The 16,754-nt window shown below is 27.4% G+C and overlaps 1 protein-coding gene across 2 annotated transcripts in view; it reads right to left on the bottom strand.

Moving 5' to 3' along the window:
* Positions 1 to 727, bottom strand: part of LOC132930999 (protein piccolo-like) — a 133,574-nt gene extending 132,847 nt beyond the window's left edge. For both annotated transcript variants that reach the window (XM_060997160.1, XM_060997162.1), the window contains exon 1: positions 147 to 727. The gene's annotated coding sequence lies outside the window, so the exon portion shown is untranslated. The remainder of the gene's footprint in view (positions 1 to 146) is intronic.
* Between the last annotated feature and the right edge of the window lie 16,027 nt (positions 728 to 16,754).

The following is a 16,754-nucleotide window of genomic DNA, read 5'->3' as shown; positions in this document are numbered from 1 at the left end:
TTGTACTGTATCAAGCATAACCTCGAGTATAACTCTTGCCTACACACATTAACAATAACGGAATTATTATAAAATTAAAAAAAAAATGATAATAACGAAGTGGATAGGTAAAAGATAATAGGGTCGTTGAAACATTTGAGACTTACCGGCAGAATTGAAGTCGAGTCGCCGGGACATCAGCCGGGACGAAGACGAATTACATACGAAAACTTACGAAAACGTTGACGATGGAACACACCGGATTTTACCCGGTACCGGACACTTTTGAAAAGAGCTAAGGAGAACGTGATTAATATTTTATACCTGGGTCGCGGTCGAAAGGAGAAACCACGAGCGCAACCGAGATTATTTCACGCACAAACACACGGGGTGCGCGCGGACAAGATAACGGCGGCGGGCGAATTAGCGAGCGCGGCAATTACTATTTTAAAATTGAAAATTTTTTCCGACGGCTACTAGCACGACACGATCGCGCGCGAAAAACTTTTTAACGAAACAAATGCGACGAAAAAAACTTAAAACACTGACCCGTGAAGCGTTTCACTGATTCACTATCGCGGCGGCGGGCGTTGGATTTTCGCGGACGACAGTGTGTGGTGCGCGCGCACGCATGTGTGTGTGTGTGTGTATGTGTGTGTGTGTGTGTGTACGTGGCACGCGAACGACGACGTCGGTCCGCACTATGCGATTCACTCCACTCGACTGACGGTGGCGACTGATCGGGCGCACCGGATCGTCGGTGGTAGCGGTGTGAGAAGGGGCCCGTCGGGCGCGGCGGTTGCGGGACGGACGTGACGACGGGCGCGGCGGTCGCGGTGGTGTGGTCGACGTACGAAAAGAAAGCGAACAACAATGAAACGATTGCGGAAGCCGCCGATAGTCAGTGTGCGCGTCGCTTACGCGGTACGCACACACACGGGCGCCAGCGTTATTATTACACTTGTGCATATATTTAATATAATATCATACAAGTAATATTATATTGCGATGATGAGAACAATACTATATAATAATAAGTTGCGCGAGAATTTATACGAATCACATTTTTTTAAACGCACACCAGAAAAAAAAATCTCACTAACACGTAAATCACGCAGTTGTGTAGATTTTTGTGATGAAAATCAAACGGTTTCAATTCATTTTTAAGTATTAGATCTCTAATAAAGACTGTAAGTTGCATATACTGGCTGCCGCCTTGCATATACAATAAATATTAACTTCTGAGCCAATAGTTGATTTTTGTTTAGTTATTATTTATACTTGCAAAAGGGATGTTTTCGTAAAAAAATTGTATTCCAAAAAAAGATTCAATTACGAAAATAACTTTAGCGTCTCATGTCAAAAAATCATCTAATATACTATAGATTGCAACTATAGTCCCGATTCCGATATACCTACATCATATTATTAGGTATACAATATTATATAGACTATTTCTCATGAAGCATCTAAAATTTATGGACAGGGACGTAATTAAGAGTGGACGAGTGGAATAGATCTCCCTTGTCTTATTTTACTAATATTTTACAATATTTCTAATTTAATAGTAATCCAACTATAATATTATAAATAAATAATTATTATGTTTTTAATAGAGTTTAAGGTTTTTTGTTTTGCAATTAATATTAAGTTAATAGTTTTCTACTAATACAATTTTAACTCTTCTCCTCCCCATGAAAATTAATTATTAATGTAATTAATATATATATAATATATAGTATATTAATTATTTAAATTATGCCATTATTCATCGATACTTAATGCCACTAGCGTATATCAAGCTATAGTAAATGTCGCTCATCACTTATGTAATTGTGTTATATTAACATAACAAATATTTTTTACGTTCACAATAATCCATTTTACTCTGTTATTTTTAAAATTTGAGTGAATTTTCTTATATTACGTATAAGATTTTAAGGTATTAGATTATTATCTAAGACATGTCAGAGGCTATTATTGATATTTTGTTATAATCATTTTAAGACTGTAATTTGTTTTAAATTTTAAAATTATCATAACTTGCCATAAAATCAAAATATTTATAAAAATCTCTCAGATACCAAAGATAATAATCTTGCTTTTAAATTCTATAACTGCTAGGTAGCCTAGGCCATCCATTCATTCTAATTTTAAAAATAATAGAGTAAATAAATTATTGTAACATAAATTTGTTGTATGTTGTACGTTTGTAAGACGAAAGTAATACATGCGGGTGTGGTGTCTTCTCAAGGACTAAGAAGACAGGGATGTAAGTATGTAACATTACAGAGAGTTATGCACGGTATGAATGTTTGCGCACGTTTTTCCGTAACAAGTCCATCGGGCGTCCGTCTCATCGTGATTACTGCCCGCTATCGTCGACGAGTAATTTTGTTCGGAATCCAGAATAAGAATAGGATATTCCACGTATATATAAATTCGTTGTTTGCATACTACTCGTAAGTCGTAAACGTATTATGCCTTATCAAGATTCAGGAAATTCGATCTAAGAGTTTATATTATAATATATAAACGAATACTTACATGACTTAATTTATAATAATTATGCAATCATGAAGATGAAGATGTATATTTTATCGGTAGTATAAAAAAGATTTATCACTTTATCAGTATTATATCTTATATTATTATTTATTATAAATCATAATCCTATAATGTACGAATATTCGGAATATAGTGGGCTTTTTTTATTAAAAGTTTGAATCGTGGTGATAAATATATATATATAATAATTATTATACAACTATGATGGAAAAAAATCTTTAAAATCTATTAATTTACCAACATTTTTGTAAGTATAGTACCTAACCTATAGTACCTACTTACTAAGTAAATTTCATGATATATTGATATGTGTTTTTATATTTTTATTAAATTAATTTATTTTACTGTTATTGTATTTTATTTATTAGTGTTTAATTATTATAATAATATAGGTATATTTATTCCATATTATATAATCCTACAAACTATCATAAGTTCACTCCATAAATCATCAGGCTCACTACAATTCAATTACACATACGTCCACCTCCTCAAAGACGTCGAAAACGCGGCCGTCCACACAATCTTATCAGTTAATATCATTTATACAGTATATTATTATTTATATAAGTCATCCTGTCTAATTGTATTCTTCATCTTTACACTATTATTTACTATACATTTATAATGTATAACCAACCTACTTATTACTATTGTTATTATATTATATTGTAATTAATTATTTTCATGTATTCATATTAAAATTGCCAAAAAATTACCGATTCTGTAAATAACTGAAGATGTAGATAGCTTACATAGGCTAGAAATGTTTTATTTTAAAGAATATATATATATAAAAAAAATTCTTGTAAAACATTTTGACTATTTTGAGTCAATATATTACCTTACCGTAACCATAAAAACAACGTGAATAATTTCATAAACTATGCATAGGTAGTATAAAACTATAAATACGTAATATCTAAAAAAATAATCTACATATTTTGGAAATATCATTGTATATAGAAAAATTCATGATAAACGTAAAAACTTTTACAACTTTTAAAAGTCTCCACAAATGATAACTATAATTTCGATGGTTAGATAAGTTTCGAATATTTGGTTACAAATTATTAGTAATTATAAACTAATTTTCAATTAAGTTGAGTTAAAAATTTCGTTTTTTGGGATGTTAGACAGACGAATCTCCGTCAAAAATCCCATCGCCGTAATAAAGGTTTACTGCAAATAATTCTAAAATGTCTACACAGCTACACCACGTTTAAATCACATCAACGTTGATCTAAGACTTGATGTACAGTAAATACTCTATCGTCTATCAAGTCTATCATGTACATTTAGGTAAACACTATACAGTATACATTATACACTGTTTTAGATCAACTATTATTACTGAATCCGATGTTAAATACAAAAAAGGATGTTCGTGAATCGTGATGCATATCGTTCGTGTGTGGGACACTGCAGGGACAAAAGAAAAAAATGACAACGATGTGACCATTTTGGTTAACGCATTAGTAGCAACGGTGTTCATGTGTGTCTTTTATATATGATCACGGCACATATATACATATACATATTAACGCCACTGGGTTGTATCTAAAAATAATAATATTATTTTCGCGCCGGGACAAACAAAAAACGGGCCGCGACCGCCGGTTGTCGACCTCTCTCCTACCTCGAACGCTATGCGACGACAATAAGTACACACGACAAACCGATTTTCCGGTGGATTATTATTATTATTTTCAAATTAGGTTTGTCGCTGATATTCAACCCGAAAGGCATGTCTTAAGCGCAAGTAATGGCTAAAAAAAACTACATCTTTAGAATATTGAGTTTTTTTATTTTAAATAACTAATTTGATCGTTTACTCAGGAAAAATTATTTATTATTATTTTTTGTTAAGTAAGATATATAGAAAAATAAACAAGTAAATAATCAATAAGGAATTTCTCGATGTATAATACAATATTTATACTTAATTTGACAATTTCCATTATAGATGATAGATATATTATTATTGAAATGCATTATTATGCTTCTCTTATTCAAAAATGTGTCATTAAAGGTAAAAAACATCTATAAAACATCTTTGCAAAGTCAGAATCTAGAATGGAGGCAGACTGCATGTCCTACTGTAGTTTTATATTTTTTAAATTTCAATTATATGTTAAACGAATGAAAAATAATTGGGTTTTTAAAGTAAGATTTTATTTTTATTTACTTAAAATTAAATTTTATAATCCATCACAAAATATATTAAGTATTATAATAAGTTACAACAATAATAGTAAAAAAGATTTTCAAATATCAACGCAATATTTATACTAAAACAATGATAATCTCATAACTCTTAGCCATATCTATCTGGCAAAATCTGAATTTATGGACAAATAAATTAAGATACACTATGACTAATAGTAAAACTTCCAACAGAAATGTTGATTAAAACTTGACCATTTGCAAATTATTTTGTAGTTAAAAATGCATAACATTTTTAACATTCATTCCTAAGAATTGAAAATTAAATTTACGATTTCTAATAAATTGTTATTACTGTAATTAAAAAAAGTTAGCGTAATTCCACAAATATTTTGTAAAGTTTAAATTGAATTCAATTAATAACTGCTCCCAACATTTAAGAACCGATCCGATTTTTCTATTACCAGTATTTACAGATTTGTTTCATTGTTTTTGTTATCACATTATTATAAAGTTATTAAATTTTAAGCTTTACATACATTCATTTTTATAGATTATTCTAAAATGCCATTTCCCAAAAAGCTGGGACTAGTTCTAGAAAGCCAGTTCTGCAGTAGCTTCGTTATTCTTTCCAGAACCGGTACAAGCATTCCAGAACCGTTTTCAACTTCTAAAACCGATTCAACATAACAGGAAGAAAAAAGTTCTTTCAATTCCGCATTATTTATTTTACACAAGTGTGCAAGAAATAAACATTTATCACAATGGTCCATTTATAATAAGTTACTACATGGCTTTACTACATTACCAAATTTTAGAAATAAAAACATTCCTCCGTACAAAGTAAATGGACGTGCCTTCTAATGATATGTACTAGCTGGAGTACCCAACAACCACCAAATCTTGAATCTACAAATGTATTAAATTATTTAAATTATTCAATTTCAAATTCAACTGCATACTTACGTTATGTTACTATAGTAAAATATGAGAAGTACAAGTACTTGTTTTATTATCTTAAGACAATCATTGATTTATTTAAGACAAATTTATTTTTGGAAAAAACGAATTAATTTTTATTATATATCACTGTATTTAAAATGTATGTAAAAATAACGAGTCAAAAAGCTTTTTTATTTATATGTATATTGTACACCATATGAATTATACTAATGTAATAATACAATACCCTAGCTGTAACCAGTATTGTACAATAATTATAATTAAATATATACTTAATTAACTTTAATTATATTTATTTTTATATAAATTTAATTAATAATATGTATAAATTATTATATAATTTAATACATATAAGTATTGGAATGGGATGAAAACTTTAAATTACAATTTCAAATATATTTACCTATGTCGAATATAATACATAACCTAATATACAAATTATTAGAAATAGAAATATTAAATTTTAATATCGAATTAAATTAATTATTATAGATTAAAATAGTTGTTATAATTATTATTACCAGTTTAATTGTATAAATACTATCAATGCTTATGTTATAGTATTTTTCTAATAACATCTATAAAATTGACATACATAGCTATAAATGATAAATATTATGTATTACTATATATTATTACTATATAATATTATTATGTATTATAACACTAACCTAACTTAATATAGCAAAAATACTGTGAAGTTAATCTACTAAAAAAGTGTCCGCATTTGGCCATGTGAAGTATCTTGCAGACAGATTAAAACATTTAATAATTAGATAAAAATGTTATGTTTGTATAAAATGTAATACGACATAAGTACCTAATAAGTATATATTTATTATTTGAACATTTAAAATAAGAATATTTATATAATAACATTATAATAAGTAATTTTAAGTTGTGATTTGTGAGTATAGATGCGTTCTTAATATATCATTAACTATACTTATATTAATATAGTATACCTATTTATTATCAATGATGTATATTTATAATATATACATAATATATAATATCGTGATTATACCTACATAATACATTTTTATTATGTTTATACAGTTACCTTATATTTATAATTTGTAGATAATTCATTAATATTAATTATATCATATAATTCAATGGTTAATAAGGCGATTCGTGTTGATTCACTCAATGATGATATTTTTCAGAAGTCACTAAAGTAAAGCATTTTCCTATCAACTAGAAAAGTTAAATTTTATGTTTGCATAAGCTTATAAACTGATATACACACTGTTAATAGGTATTTATGACTTATAGTAAAATAGTTAAACATTTGTAACTCGATTTGTTATAAACATTATCCTAAACCTAAACACAATTATTGTTATCTATATCAGTATTTTCAATAAATAATTATTCAAATAAAAACTAAGTATTATTAAGAAATAATAATAATAATAATAATATAATACAATTATAAATTAGCGTATATTTAATTAAATAAATCAGAATTATAAATAATACTTAAGTATAGTTTTATAGTGGGTTACACTAATTAACCTGTTAAATAATAAATTGTTTGAAAATATTGATATTTACGTCGTGGAATTGTACAGAAATTGACACTATTTTATCAGCGTGGGTTAAAGTAATAAAAAAAAAGATTCAATTTTAATTTAGACAGAAATTAATCATCGAGGGTTATAACTTTAATATTTGGCTACAATATGTATTTACCTTTATATTATCCATTTCAATAATAATTAATAACCTAGAATTCGAAAAAGTGAGGGTTCGTTAATTGGCCTATTAACTGACGATAAAATCGGATGATGTATCGTAAAACTGTAATTTTCAAAATAATTTATGGATATTAGGAATTTAGTTTCAGTAATCTTAAACGGTTTTAAATATAATCATTGGTTTGGGTGAAAAAAACCATATGTCTTGAATTCTCTGAAAAGAAAAACCAAAGTTTACAACTGACTTGCAAGATAGATAATTATTAAGATACCTACTATAAATTTAAATTTGATTTAAATGACAATTGAATTATACATCGGTCGCACGAGATGATGTTTTACTGTGATGTCCAAATTGCTACTTAAAAATACACATGATAACAATTCCATGGAAAAATAACACAGTTTCATTTGTTTTTTTTTTTTTATTATCGAAATCTGTATTATAACTATTAGTTATTTTAGATATACTTAATCAAAGTACCAAATACTGTATAACATCCCGAATCAGTATAATATAAAACAATATAATATGGTTAATAATTACGTAATGGTATTGCATAATTATTTATTTCTCTCTGTCTGCTGTCTTATACAAACAATTATTAACAAAAGCTTTATTCCGAAAAGTTCAATAAATTAAAAAAAAATCCATATTATATGTAGATAATATTGTCTATTTGTTCAGCTGTACTTGATCAAATGTTTATCGCATATTTTTATTTTTAATGTTATATTAGACGATTTATTTATTATTATATATTATCTGTAAAATATTAATATAATAGGTTGAAGCTTTCAGAATTGCGATTCATCTTTTTTCTCACCAACCCCATTTTCATAATTCGTCATAAGAATTATAGTTAAATATTTGTCAATTTTTTTTTTTTTTGGTTATTATTTTGCGGATATTATAGTTTTTATTGGCCCTCTAATCTTTGATTGCTTTTGCAAAACTTAAATGTTTTTATATTTGGTGGATTGGGCAAATAAACCATGTACCTACCTATATATTGTGATGAAGCTGCAACAAACTGTACACATACCAAAACAAAAAAACAATAGTTATAGATACTAGTGAAATGGTGCAAAAATACAAATTGTATTTAACATGCTATACGTCATGCAATTATTACTGTGAATCGACCTATTACTCTATTATCAAGACTAATATACTATATGTAAGTACCTTTGAGGTTTTGATTTTGAATGCTATGAGTGTTATGACAAATTGTTTGTGGTTTACTGAATATGATTTTTAGATATTTTAATTTTTAAGCGAGAAATACATTATTTTTAGAAAAAAATTAAGAAAACTCTTACAATAGTCAACAGACCACAGACAACGTTGTTAGTTGTTATTATTAGGTTTGTTGAATATATTCGTCCGTGTACCAAAATAAAATATTATTAACAACCTATACCTACATACAGGTTATCCTAAAAAATAAATGTTATACTTTTTTGTGGCCTTTGATAAAAATCATGTACAATTTTTAGCCCTTGATAAAAATTAAGTTACCTGTGCTTAAGTCTGATGATGAAAGTTGAAGAATAAATATGAATATTTTTAGTAACTATAACCTTAATACCAAATTAAAATAAATGTTAACATAACATACTGTTATTACTATTAATACTCATAAGTCATTCCAATTATTGTATTTATTTTTATCAGTAACTTATGATATTCCATCATATTAAATATATGAATTATGTATATTAATATAGGTACTCTGACTTGACATTTGACATAATAAATGTAAAAGTAAAAAATGTGGAAAAGTTATTCTTTTATTCGATGTTGACACCTTAATAGGTGTTAACCATATTTACCCAATAACAGAGTAATTTTGTTATTGTTGTTGTATTATGCTTTGAAATTTAATAAACTTAAACGAAAAATACGGTTTCAATTTCACCACATAAACTTGTTTATGGTACGTTTATAATACAGAAATACGTTCTATGTATGAGTATAGGACAGCACTTATTTTTTCAATAAAATCATATTATGTGTCACATAATAAAATTGACACAGGCATTTATTTATTATATAATATAGTATATATAACTGTATAAATGAATAAATGATATACATTTTACAGCATAAATACATACAAGCATGAACATTTAGGTAAATTAATATATAAATGCGTTTATGTACCCATATGAATGATACGCTGTGGGTATAATATTTATAAATATGCTTAGAGACTTCTTACATTTATCAAATAAATATAAAATATGAACTTCAATAATTCAGTCAAATTATTTTAATACAAATATGTTGTATGCTTCGATGCATGTATTGCATGTACAATTATGTATTATTTTAGAGCTATAATTAACTAAAGAAACTATTAACTAGGCTAAATATAAAAAAAACAATGTACCCTATACCCGGTGTTCATGTACTCTCATAATTTGTCAAAGTGTGGTGCTTTCTACTGATTGCTTATCATTGTACATCATATATTAATATGATATATCAAATAATATTATATTACGTACAGTGTAATTATTCATATTATAGAATCTTTATAAATAATATACTTGTATTACTATTAGGTCTAGCCGTCTAGGTGGCTATAATATAATAATAATAATAATAGATTAAATATACTGTATTATACAATACAAATTAAAATGCACATTCAACTTAATGTGTCCAAATAACAATCAAAGACTGTAAATATTAAAATATATTTTTTATTATTATTTAGAGATATCGCCGAATCTTTATAACTTTATAAGTCTATACACTGTGTTCAGTGATAATTTGTATTTTTTTTTCTTTCATCAAACGATTGTTTTGTTCAAACATGCAAATGTACAATGTACGAATATTTTTATTTTTATTTGTTGTTATAATTGTTATAAATTACTGAAAAATATAATTTTAAAACAAGGTTATACCATTAACAATTTTAAAAAATTTAATAAAATCAATCTGACAATTCATGTTTCAACAATCAAAAACAAATTTATTTGTAAAACGATCATGCAAGGTATATAGAATAGAAATAATAGAATATTAGGTAGTCAAATTTTTATAATTTATTGTTAATTTAAAACAGAAAAATATTGATTTCGTTATATTGGACTCGATTTTTGAATTAATATTAAATATAACACTATAAATATACTGAACAATTTATGCGATGATTTAGATTTTTTATGTTTATCAAATCTTATGAAAATATAGAGTTTTTTAATTCAGAATTTAATGGTACATTTTGGTACCTATAAAGTATAAGTTTTATACTAGATATTGTCACTATACATACAGAAATCAATACTATTAACTAACATTACTTGTAAAAAAATAGTTCAAATATACATATATAATATAAAATTTGATCAAACTTGTAATAACACGATTAAAACAAAAAACAAACAATTTTTAAAAATCTTTCAAATTAAAAAAAATTATCAAAATCTGATTATGTGTTCAAGAAACACGAGGTTTGACAGTTTTCCTCGAGAGTCGAGTTTTGAACTAAAAAGTATAAAGACGCGTCGGCTCCGACAACTTTAAATACAATTATTTATTATTCCATAAAATATTTATACGCGCCATAGACATGAATATAATATTATGTTATAAACTTATAACTTATAAAGTATTATAGATTGATATGTAGTAAGAAAGTAATATTATTAAATCAAGCCCGTATACAGTGGAGAGGGGGTAGGGGTTCATCTCCCACACCGACATTTTTAAAGTAAAAACAAAAAGTAACTACAAACTTTATGTATAATTGTACAAAATATGACTTAGTATAAATTTATAATGTTTTGTTCGATAATACATTCGAATAAGCTACGTATATATATATATACGTATAAAAATATTCAAACAATTGTTCCCATAGTTTATAAATGATACTTATAAATATTTATATTTTAAATAATAATAATAATCTTATTAATAATAAGATTCAAGGTGAAAAAAAAGTATAATTTTATAAACAGTTTAGATATATTTTATACTTTATATATTTATATTTTTTACATTTTTATTTTAAAATAATAAATAATAAACATTCGTCAAGAATGATAAAAAATTTGAGTATCACTTAAACCTTAATAAAATTATTATTATTTATCTTTCTAATCAGATGGTATTTTAGTCAAATATGTTTAAATTTCTTCCATATTATTGTTTCATACTTACTATTTTTGATTAGACTAAACAATCTTTTAAATATTTATGGTGAAAATATTGTAATAAGGTTATATTAGGTATATTAGCCTATTATTATTGTTTTAACCACTATAACTGGCAACTGCTCTATCTTAATTACGACTTGTAGAAGCCACAATAATGTAATCATAACATTATACTGTTGTAGTAAGAACTCTGATGTATCTTTTTATTTAACTTTGTACTACAACTTTTGATGAGTTTTGACGTCTTGATATATTTAATATTGTCTTGAACATTCATAACACAATGATGTATAACAATTTTCTCCTTTTAGTAATTTAAGCAAAACATTTTTTTTAAATATTTATATGATTATAAATAAATATTAATTACTTTTGAAAAACAAATTAATAATTAATAAAAAATTATAATAATTTATAATAGTATGTTTCCTATTTATTTTTAAACGTGTTCACTATAGACTCACTACTAACCTCCATTTTCTTTTTTCAATCGTTTTTTTTTATTTATAATTCTCATATCTGATTTTATTAGAAAAGTTTCTATTATGGTTGTTTCTAAATTATGTTATTTAATCTCTTCTAGTAATATTTTATTTTTTATCTCAGATTTCACCTCTTGTTCTGAGTAAATATAAAACATTCCATAATACTTTATTTATCCTGGTTAAAGTAATTATTTTTAAGTCATCACAAATTCTGATGTCTCCAGATGGTTTAATTATACGTTCACGTTGTATTATGTTATTGCATTTTACACATTCGTAATTTCGTCAATGAAGTAAGATAAAAGTGAATCATATGTGATTTGTCTACAGGTTCTTAAAATGTGCGTAACTCTTTAAATAGTTTGTACGTATTTTTGCTTATATTACTGGTACAGCGTCTCCTTTCTCATCCAAGGATTTCGTTTGGACCTATATATAGCAAACATTACCACGGTGTGATTTGTATCCACTTCGATACAGGCGCAGATCCATAACATTTTAATAAGGGGTGCTCGAAAAAAAAATGTTACACCTTTCTACTTTCTATTTAATTTATTAGAGCTAACTTTTTTTTCAGACATCAGTATTTATTAACTTAAAAATAACATTAATTTTTTATAAATATAAATAAAATAATAACATACAAATTAATTGCGAATATCGATCAAATAATAATAATTATCGAATATCGATAACTTGCAACTACCAATAGTTGTACGATAATAGCGGAAAGCACCGATATTATTATTTTTATTTTAAAAAATGAATAATATAATTTATAATATAACTTTATTTTTTTGGTGGCTTAGACGACAGGGGGTGCCCGAGCACCCATAGCCCCCCCCCTAAATCCGCGTCTGCTTCGATGTATACGTTGTCGGACTATAATTTTATCCTTGTCAATAGTTGTTCCGTTTTTACAGTGACTTGTAGAGGGTTTCAATAATAAAATAATAGTACTGTAGAAAATAAAATTAGTAAAAGCTCTAATGTACAACAACTCAGCCCAGTGGCGTAACTAGAAATTGTTTAAGGGGGGGGGGGTCTATCATTTTTACTTAATTATTTGTTCTCTAAATATAATCATAGTAATGGGCGATCGATGGGGGGGGCAAGACTGTGCACTTGCCCCCTCCTATGGAAAAATGATATAAACTTAAAATTTAATAAGTGTTACCTTTTTGAGAATATATTATATAGTTCATAAATCATAATTTGAAAAAAAAAGTTGGCTTCTCTTTAAAGTTTTACTTATAGGCACCCATGATCATAGTTAAATTCATATAACCAACAGATTACTATAAAATATAACATAAATAATAAGTTACAACTAGAGCTAAGATTTCTATGCAGTAAAAAATTGTAAAATATGCAATAATATACAAAAACAATTTTTTTTAAATATCAGTTAATATTATTACATGCTATTATTAAATTATGTTGTTTTGAATTTTCAAATGTGAACGACCGGCGATTAAATCAAAGATTTATATTGGCTGAAACTCCTTTCCACATTTACAATGTTGTTGGAACATATTTAAATGACGTGATTTATCCCTGATTTAAAGTAATATTAACAAATTTTCTTCCGTTTTATATTCACCGTTTAGAATGTTACACATTTTTAGAAATGCTTTGAATCCCTTATTCTTCTTTAGTATTAAGTCTATTTTAGTATAGATAGGTAGTATATTTACGATAATTCGACAAATATAAACCAATAATTATAGACGTTCGTTAAATAAATACCATTTAAAATTAACAAAATTCTCAACAATTTATAAATATGCAATTATATGCATTATGTTCAAAATTTGCAAAATAAAATTGTACTATTTAATCAAGAATAAGCCAAATCATGGACATAACTAACAACCAATCAATTTGGACTTAAGGAAAAAAACATGCAAATGCATAGAAATCCTAGCCCTAGCTATATAGTTAAATATACTGTACACACATATATGGGTTTACTACAATAGATAGATATTATAATTTGAAATCAGTTTTTATTTGTTACATAATTAAAGTTTATAAAAATACCTAATATATATTTATAGATGTTTGTAGTTCAAGCGACTACGAACGGGCCTGTTGGTTATAAATTATAATATTTGCTACCACTAATCATTATCATGACATAGGTACTTCCACAAAAAAATAATTATTATCTCGGACTACAAGTTGTAGTCCGTGGTTATCTTATAAGTTAAACAGTCCTCGGGTCAAAGGCCATAACAAAAAGTATAATATTAATTATGTTTAATATAATAAATACGATAACAAATAATCGAAATACGTTTATAATATTAATATTATTGTATTTTAAGTTTTATTAAATTACATTTGAATCGTGTAAAAAAATGTAAACGTTGAAATTTCAATTTGTGGGGGGGGGGTCCGAACCCGAAATTACTCCTTGGATACGTCACTGAGTCTCAGCCATCACAAGCCATCAATAATTGAATATTGATATCTTGACGTCTTACCTTTTGGTCGTTAATAACACAGCTTTTATGACAATAAAATATTACCAAATGTTATTAATATTATATTATGTAACTCAAACTTAAATCTCTGTTCGAGAGTACGATCGTGAAATATCAAATAGTGAATTTTGACATACATTTTATTCTTTCATCACAAATATCATGTGCATAGGCGTCACTAAGAGATATCGAGGGGTTTCTTTGCTACCCCAGAATTTTTTTGCAGGGGTAGCAACTAGCAAGGGTATTGTTTTGCTACCCCAAAAAAAGTCTTCGATTTAAAAAATATATTCGATGTTTATTATTCAAGTGTGTACAAACATAGACTTAAGACTATCTATAATTGTGATTGTGTCCAATATCCAAAATATTTATATTTTATGATAAGTCTAATTCGTACGATTATATAGTGTATATGTTAGACTTGTTATTAGTTTACATCGGCAAAAAAATAATTTTTCACTTTCTAAAAATAAATGCGATGTAAATTTTTGTTTGCTATCCCAGAGTTTGGACTCTAGCAACGCCCATGATAATGTGTACACAGTACATAACTGTCTAAAGCTAACGACAAATTAAATTAATTATTCTAAATAATAAGATAATACTCGTATATTGATAGGTAACATACATATTGCATATACAATAATATAATGTATACGGTATATATGAAACGATATAACACTGCAGTGTCATTAATTATAATTTGTTTATGTAGGTACACTTTAGTTTATCTAAACAAATCATATTGTATGTAGGTATAGGTATTTTTTTCATAAAAGCGTTCCGATCGAATGTACCTAATACACATAACATTATTGTTATTATTATTATAAGCCAATATGCAAGGGATGTACGTATTATATTAACTCGTCCGCGCACGGCTCACGTGTACGTCCGGAATCTGACGGTTTTCACGTGGGTGTTATATAAACCTATACAGAGTTTGGGAAGAGTTTGATTTTGTTTTTAGTCCTCCGGTTTATCCTGTTTCACACACCTCATAATATAATATACCAAAAAGTACGTGTGTGTGTGTGTGTACGTGTACACGGACGCTTTTTATTTTTATTTCGCGTCCGTCCGCACCGCGTCGGAGATGTGCGAGTACGTGACCACGAGGTGTATGAAGACGGGATTCTGTAACTGCCAGGCGAAACACGCGCGTAAAACCGCCTACAGGAGGAGCGGCGTCTGTGTGTAATCGAAACGCGCGCGAAGGATGAACGGCGACGGCGACGGCGGCTGCGGGGGTGGTGTTTAATAATGCCCCGCGCCTCTGAAATGGCGAAATCCTTTATAAAACGCGAGAGACTTTGTGCGACGTGAATGACGCGCGAGGGCGGGGGTGGCGGCGGCCGATTTAATAACAGCAGTACTCCGCGTTGTATGCCTCTCGTGACGTATATTGTATTATATTATTATTATTATTATTATTATTACAGTAATATTGTTATTACTATTACTACGGTGTGACGGCAACGGTAGCTCTTCACACAGTCGCACACGAATCTTCGTAAATAATTTAAGCGAAACTAATTGTCCACTCTCGTCACAGGTATATACAACTAATAACTCTAATACAAGCTCAGATTTAAGACACTGAGCCCCAGAATACCGTGACACTAGTGAGCTCCACTTTCAACTCTCAAACTTCGACCATTCTCGTGTATCAAAATATTTTCAATCACAACGTTTTACGACTGAATTATAATATTACTTTGATATTTTGTAGTTTTGTACCATTAAAATGATAATAATAATAATAATAATTAACAAGACTTACAAGACTGTGACAATACCTACACTGTTAAATTAGGTATATATTAATTAATACATATATATAATATTATTATCTTATTTTTTCCGTCCTTCTATCCTAACTTATATAATATAATGGTAATATAACTGATATAAGCAGGTATATACACTGTACGCATATTATGTATATATTTATTACTTATATATATTTTTTATAATTAAAACATAAAATATATACATATATATTTGTGAACTGTTTGTGGGTTATAAAAGCTGAGGTAGTTGTATACAATTTACTATTTACTGTATACATATTATTATAAGGGTGGACTAGCGGTAAGCGACCTATAATAATATTATTGTGCAGGTAAGCGAACAGGTGAGGTGAGAGGAAATAGCCTTCAATTGCCCCTCTCATCCTTGAGGTGAGATTGCATCCGGAGTAACAACCAATAAGTCACAAC

Source organism: Rhopalosiphum padi, chromosome 4, assembly GCF_020882245.1.
Source record: "Rhopalosiphum padi isolate XX-2018 chromosome 4, ASM2088224v1, whole genome shotgun sequence".
In the NCBI taxonomy this organism is placed as follows: Eukaryota; Metazoa; Arthropoda; class Insecta; order Hemiptera; family Aphididae; genus Rhopalosiphum; species Rhopalosiphum padi.
Note: the sequence above shows the minus strand (reverse complement) of the source record. Positions and strands in the feature narration are given on the sequence as shown.